This window comes from Egretta garzetta, unplaced genomic scaffold (assembly GCF_000687185.1).
Source record: "Egretta garzetta isolate BGI_Z169 unplaced genomic scaffold, ASM68718v1 scaffold460, whole genome shotgun sequence".
Classification (NCBI taxonomy): domain Eukaryota; kingdom Metazoa; phylum Chordata; class Aves; order Pelecaniformes; family Ardeidae; genus Egretta; species Egretta garzetta.
The window spans coordinates 294650-300673 of NW_009258384.1; positions in this window are offsets into that span (position 1 = coordinate 294650).

Genomic DNA, 6024 nt, shown 5'->3' on the forward strand with positions numbered 1-6024 from the left:
AGGCCTTTCTCCTTAAATGTGGCTTAATTATTTTTTTTTTTTTTTCTTTTCCCTGATTCTGACAGGATTTGTGTGAGCAAGGGAGAGAGTGAATCCTTCCTCCCAGGCCAGGGGAAGGTTCCCAGCAGGCCTGGGAAGGGGCTGAGCTGTAGAGGTCACTGTTTTCCCTCATTGTTCCCAGAAGTAAGAACCAGGATACTATCAATCTCATTCAGCTTTACATATCCGCAAAAGCAGGGTTTCTACATATGGATCTGTCCTCTAAGATCCTCTTATAGTTAATGGGGAGAAACAGACTTTTGTAGGGTGTGAGCGATCTGGTATGTTTTAGATTATTATCTTGAGAAGGAAAGAAAAATCTTCTTAGCATCTTTCTCTGCACTGGACATAAAGGCCGTGTAAGGCGAATAGTCTGGATGAGAGCTCTGGTGCTACCAGATGGGTCTGTGTTCCTGCTGTAAGCCAGGAGTGCCAGTCAGAAACAGCGTAATACCTTTGTGAGCAGGCTGTTGCAGATGCGAAGCCCCTCAGATTGCCCCAGAATAGGAAAAGAAACCCAGGACTCGTAGCGTTTGCAAGGAATTTGTAGGGTTTGAAGATGCAGCTGAGGGAGCTGGGGGGGTTCAGCCTGGAGCAGAGGAGGCTGAGGGGAGCCCTCATCGCTGCCTACAACTGCCTGAGAGGAGGGGGGAGCCGGGGGGGTCGGGCTCTGCTCCCAGGGAAGGGGTGCTGGGTCGAGGGGAAACGGCCTCAAGTTGTGCCAGGTTGGACACTAGGAAAAATTTTTCCTGAAAGGGTTGTCAAGCACTGGAGGGGGCTGCCAGGGAAGGGGTTGAGTCCCCATCCCTGGGGGGATTTAACAGCCAGGCAGACAAGGTGCTTAGGGCCAGGGTTTGGGGGTGGGATGGCAGGGGTAGGAGAATGGGGTGGGATGGCAGGGTTAGGTTAAAGGTTGGACTTGATGATCTTAAAGGTCTTTTCCAACCAAAGTGGTTCTATGATTCTATGGTTCGCCAGCTCCGAGCGAGAAGCCCTACAGACGTTTTTGCTCCGCTGGGAGCTCTCTGGCTTGCTGGATGTTTTTCTTCTCTTTCTGGCCATCTCCGGTTTCTTTTAGCGCGTTCATTATTTGTTCCACCCTGCTTCCGTGCCAGCCCCGGTGCCTGCTTGCTGGCCGGGGAGACGTTCCCTCCCTCCAGGCCGTTCCTCCCTTTAGCCAGTGTGGTTAACCAAGAGGACCACGGTGAGGGTGGCTCTTGGGCGAGGAGGCACTGGTGGTGCACGCCGGTTATCGTACACAAAATCCCGTTCCCTGAAACGCAGCATCAGGGAACAGGAGCCATTTCCTCGTGTGGGCCATCACCAGGTCCTGCCTGGCGGCTGACTGGGCTGCTCTGGCAGTGGCACCAGGGTAACTGGTGCCACCAGCTACAGCCCGGTGGCACTACAGGGCCTGAGCCGCTGCTGCCAGCCCCCGGTGGCACTCCCCTGTCTGAGCCCTCCTGGGTAAACCCCTGCTGGAGGGGTGTGGGCCATCCACGTGAGCCCCGGGCTGACCCTGGCAGACCCCGTCACTACCTCCTGGATGGCGGAAGCACGGCCCGGGCCATGGCCACCTCCAGGCACACATAGCCCTTACGCCACCCTGCTACCAGTCCATAAGCCGGGTGACCAAGCTCCCACAGTGACCTTGTCCTGTGCCTACCAGGTAGGACTTGTGGGAAAAGTAAAGTAAACCCCTGGTCCTTATCAAAGTGGAAGGCAAGAGTTCAGCTGAGAATAAGTGCAAGGACGAGGAATGAAAAGGTTGGAACCAAAGGCAAAACGCGCAGCCACACCCCAGGCCTCTTCCCATCTCCCTGTGTCTCCGCAAGCCCTGGTGGCACTCCGGTGACAGCCTCCCATCTTCCGCGGGTGCTGGTTCCCTGCTGCAGCTCCGCCAGGCGTCTGCCGGCTCAGCTGTACCGGGTGGGGGCATCGCAGCTTCCAAGGCCAAACAGGCACCACAGCGATGCCAACGAGCAACTGGTAACGAGCAGCGACCACCACCACCGTGGCGAGAGCCTGGGCAGAGCCCAAGGGTGCGGGTCTGGATGGGGTCACGGGGCGGGGGGGGCGGGGGACACAGGCTTGCTCGCTGCTGTAGCACTTACTCTGCGGGAAGCCTTTTCTTTGCAGGACAGTCGGAGGAGTTGTCCCAAAACGAGGTGACAAAGGAGCAGATTGTATCGGAATCAACAATGCGCATGGTGACAAATTGCCGGGCTGAGCTGTTTGCCCAAGAGGCTTGGAGGAATGCCAGTGTCAAATGGCCGCATCCTGTGTGCAGCACCTCAGGCGGGCTCAGCACCCGGCCCTGCTTCCCAACACGCTCGTCAACAGCCCAGAAAAGGGACGAACAATGGGCTGGCAGCATTTGCTGGTGACACCAAACCATTCAGGACAGCTCTGAAGCTGGCTCCGAAGAGCTGCAGGCACTCCTGTGACCCAGGAAGGTACCAAAAATGCGGGCAAGCTTCCCCATGAAACTCACAGCTCGGCTCGGAGAGAGGAGCTGAGCTGGGGATGCGCAGGCCAAGAGCACCACGAACGGCTCGGAGCGCGCACGTAGGAATCCGCTCACTGTTCTCACGGGCACCTGATGCACCCCAAAGGCCAGGCAAGAGCTGGGAAACGCAGGAACGGGCGTACGTTTTCACTGCGTTTCCTGGGGTAAAACACTCGTGGGTGACGCGTGGTGGAATGCATTGCCATAGGGTGTTTACAGCGGCCAAAGCAGAAAAGGATTTTAAAAGCCATTAGGCAAATTTGTGGGAGAAAAATTGATTGAGGGCCATTAAACAGAGAGGCGCAGATGTGGCGTCTGGCTCAGGAGGGCTCTAAGCTGCCGACCATCAGAAGCTGCGAGCCTGCAACAGGGGAAATACTGCTCGGTCCCTGCTGTGGCTCCTGTGCTCTTCCCCTCGGGACCCACGGCCAGCAGCTTGCAGCTGGGATGCGGGGAGATGCAGGGCTTGACCTGGCCCAGAGGAGCTGCTCTCACGCCGTCTGCTGCCCTGTGCTTTCGGGGAGGAAACACTCTTGGTCTTCACACGTTCTTTGCGGACCTCTGCTGCTTCCATTTCACATGTGCTGGACACGCGGCTGTGTCCCTGGGCTGGCCACGCGCTGTGCAGAGGCAGCTCCTACATGGACATTCAGGTCCTTTCAGGTGTATAAATTGCAACCAGCAGCATGGGTTGGCTGGGTCACAGAATCCCAGCATCCCAGCATGGCCGGGGCTGGAAGGGCCCTCCAGAGTTCATCCAGTGCCACCCCCCTGCCCAAGCAGGCTCACCCAGAGCAGGGGGCACAGGACAGCGTCCAGAGCGAGGCGTTGAAGATCTCCAGAGAAGGAGACTCCACAGCCCCCCTGGGCAGCCTGGGCCAGGGCTCCATCACCCTCCAAGTCAAGTTCTTCCTCCCGTTCAATTGGAACCTCTTCTGCTTCAGGTTGTGCCCATGGCCCCTTGTCCTGGTGCTGGGCACCACTGGGAAGAGTCTGGCTCCGTCCTGGTGACCCCCACCCTTGAGATATTTGTAGGTGTTGATGAGATCCCCTCTCAGCCTTCTCTTCTCCAGGCTGAACAAGCCCAGCTCCCCCAGCCTTTCCTCGTAGGGGAGGACCCTCATAGGGTCCCCGATCTCTGTTCAAACGCAGGCATTCCGCGTGCATTGTTCTCAGCCTGGGATGCCCTTGCCCTCTTTGGACGCGTTACGGGCATGCCGGGAGGCAGAGGTGATGCAGGATTAGTGGAAGTTCCCACAGCAGTGATTCTCCTCGGAGCCATCACTGCCCCCTCATCCCCATCTGGACAGTGCCCCTACATCCCACTACCTCACCCCCTCATTCTCAGTGCCTCTTCCACGTAGAATCACTGAATCATTGAGGTTGGAAAAGACCTTTAAGACCACCCCAAGTCCGAACGTAAACCTTAACACTGCCAAGGCCACCATTAGACCCTGTCCCTAAACACCACATCAAATGTCTTTTAAACACCTCTGCTTCCCTGGGCAGCCCATTCCAGTGCGTGACAACCCTGACATTTTTCCTAATATCCAACCTAAGCCTCCCCTGGCACAACTTGAGGCCGTTTCCTCCTGTCCTACCAGAGAAAACTTCTTCACCTTCCTTCTGTGAGTTCCCTTTTCTATAGTGGATAATACATAGTAGAGCATATTGGCCTTGCCTCTCCATTTCCAGGCATAAGTCATTCGGTCTTCCACTTGCTGGTTGTCCTGGCTGTTGCATAGCCAGCAAGCAGGAGAAACCTGGTCCGTCCTGGTGGCCTCCGCGCTTTTTTCCTGAACGTGACCTCCTGGAACAGCCCTCTGCCCTCGGCTGTGCTCCAGGTTCACACTGTCACCGTGAGCTGTGCAGTCCAAGGCTGGCCAGTGGGCAGGGCAGCGCGGACACCCGGCATTGCGCTGGGACCCCTTCCCCGAGGCAGCTGCCCTGGGGGGCTGCTGCGCCTCCCAGCCAGCCTGTGCCCCGCAGGCAGCCGCCTTGTGCCGGCCTTGTGCCGTAATTCCTCGTTTCTGCAGTGAGAACAGAGCCCTGCTGTCCTGCTCGGGCTCAGACAAGCTGGCTGCGGTAAAGCTGGGGCCCGGCCCTGGGGTTCTGCTGCCGAACACTGCCCGTGGGACGCGGTTGGGGTGTAAGGCAGGGGCCCCCGTCTCCACCAGACCAGGGGCTCTGCTCTGTGCGTGCTGGGAGCTGAGGTCTCTGCCTGCCTGCAGCCGGGTGCTCTGCAGCATAACCCTGCCCCTCTTTTGAGCAAAGCAGCACCTCCGGAGCACCTCCGTTGGGGCTGGGGCTCTTGGCTAAGGAGGTTCGGGATCTCAGGCAGTGAGGTAAGGGGCCTAACAGTACAGGCTTCGGTTTCCATTCAGGATTCCTGCATGCGGGAGGCGAGGCACGAAGGATTTGCGGCTCGGACTAAGCCCTCCTTTTCTGGAAGGGCAAACGGACCCGGTTCTGCTCAGCAGCCCCTGGGCAAGGGGTCACTTGGAGACGTGGAACTGGGGCTCCTTCCCGGTCTCATCCCGTTTCACCAGGTGACCCGGGCACTGCTACCTCGAGGGCTGCGGCTTGAACGGCACTGCCGCGCTCTCAGCCACGGTGTGCCGGGGCGAGCGCGGAGGCTCCGGGAGCCGCCTTGCAGCGTGGTAGTGCTGAGGGGCTCATCGAGCCGTGAGGCGCAGCTGGCCTGGAGCTCCTTGGTTTATTTAATGTAGGTCCCAGCCATGCATCGTTCTGGGCGTGCTCCAACCTTAAAGGGCTGGAGTCTGAGGGGATTTCTGAACCCCTTCCAGGGTTAGTTTGCTTTTATTCCTCTCCAGAATGCTCCACAGGACCTGGACATTGCAGGGGAGCCCAGGTGACACCGTGCAGCTGGGGCCACCCCTCCCTGCAGGAGCAGGGCACCCACATCGTGCTGCCCCGGGGCCCCGGGAGCGCTGGCTCCCGCTGGGTGCTGCGGTTTCTGGGCTGAAGCTCCCTCCCTCCCTCCCTCCCTGCTCGGAGGCCCCTCTTGGCTTGCTCTCTATTTTTATCCCCTTTGGTGGATCGGGCTGGGATGTAACGACGTCACATGTTTTTGCACAGCTTGCACTTTGCTTTGGTTTAAGGTTCAGCCCGAGTGCCAGACTGACTCTGTGAAGCCGACAAACACCTTCCCCGCTGCTTTGCTTTCACCACATTTGTCCGTGGCTTCTGCAGGGCAAACGTGGCCAGCACATAGCTCGTCAGGGCTCTGTTCGTGTTTACCGAGTTACTACATCAGGCTCCGACCTCCCCCCTTCTGCCGCTCCCCACATACGTCCTTCACAAACGCATGACTACGCAAGTGTGTAACCTGCTGGTGTCGGCACGGAATTCCCACGTGTGAATTCGCAGGCGGGCGGGCCAGCACGCATTCAGTGCTGCGGGACCAGAGCTCCCCCGGGAATACGGCAGAGCAGCTCCCTGAAACTGCTGTTCCT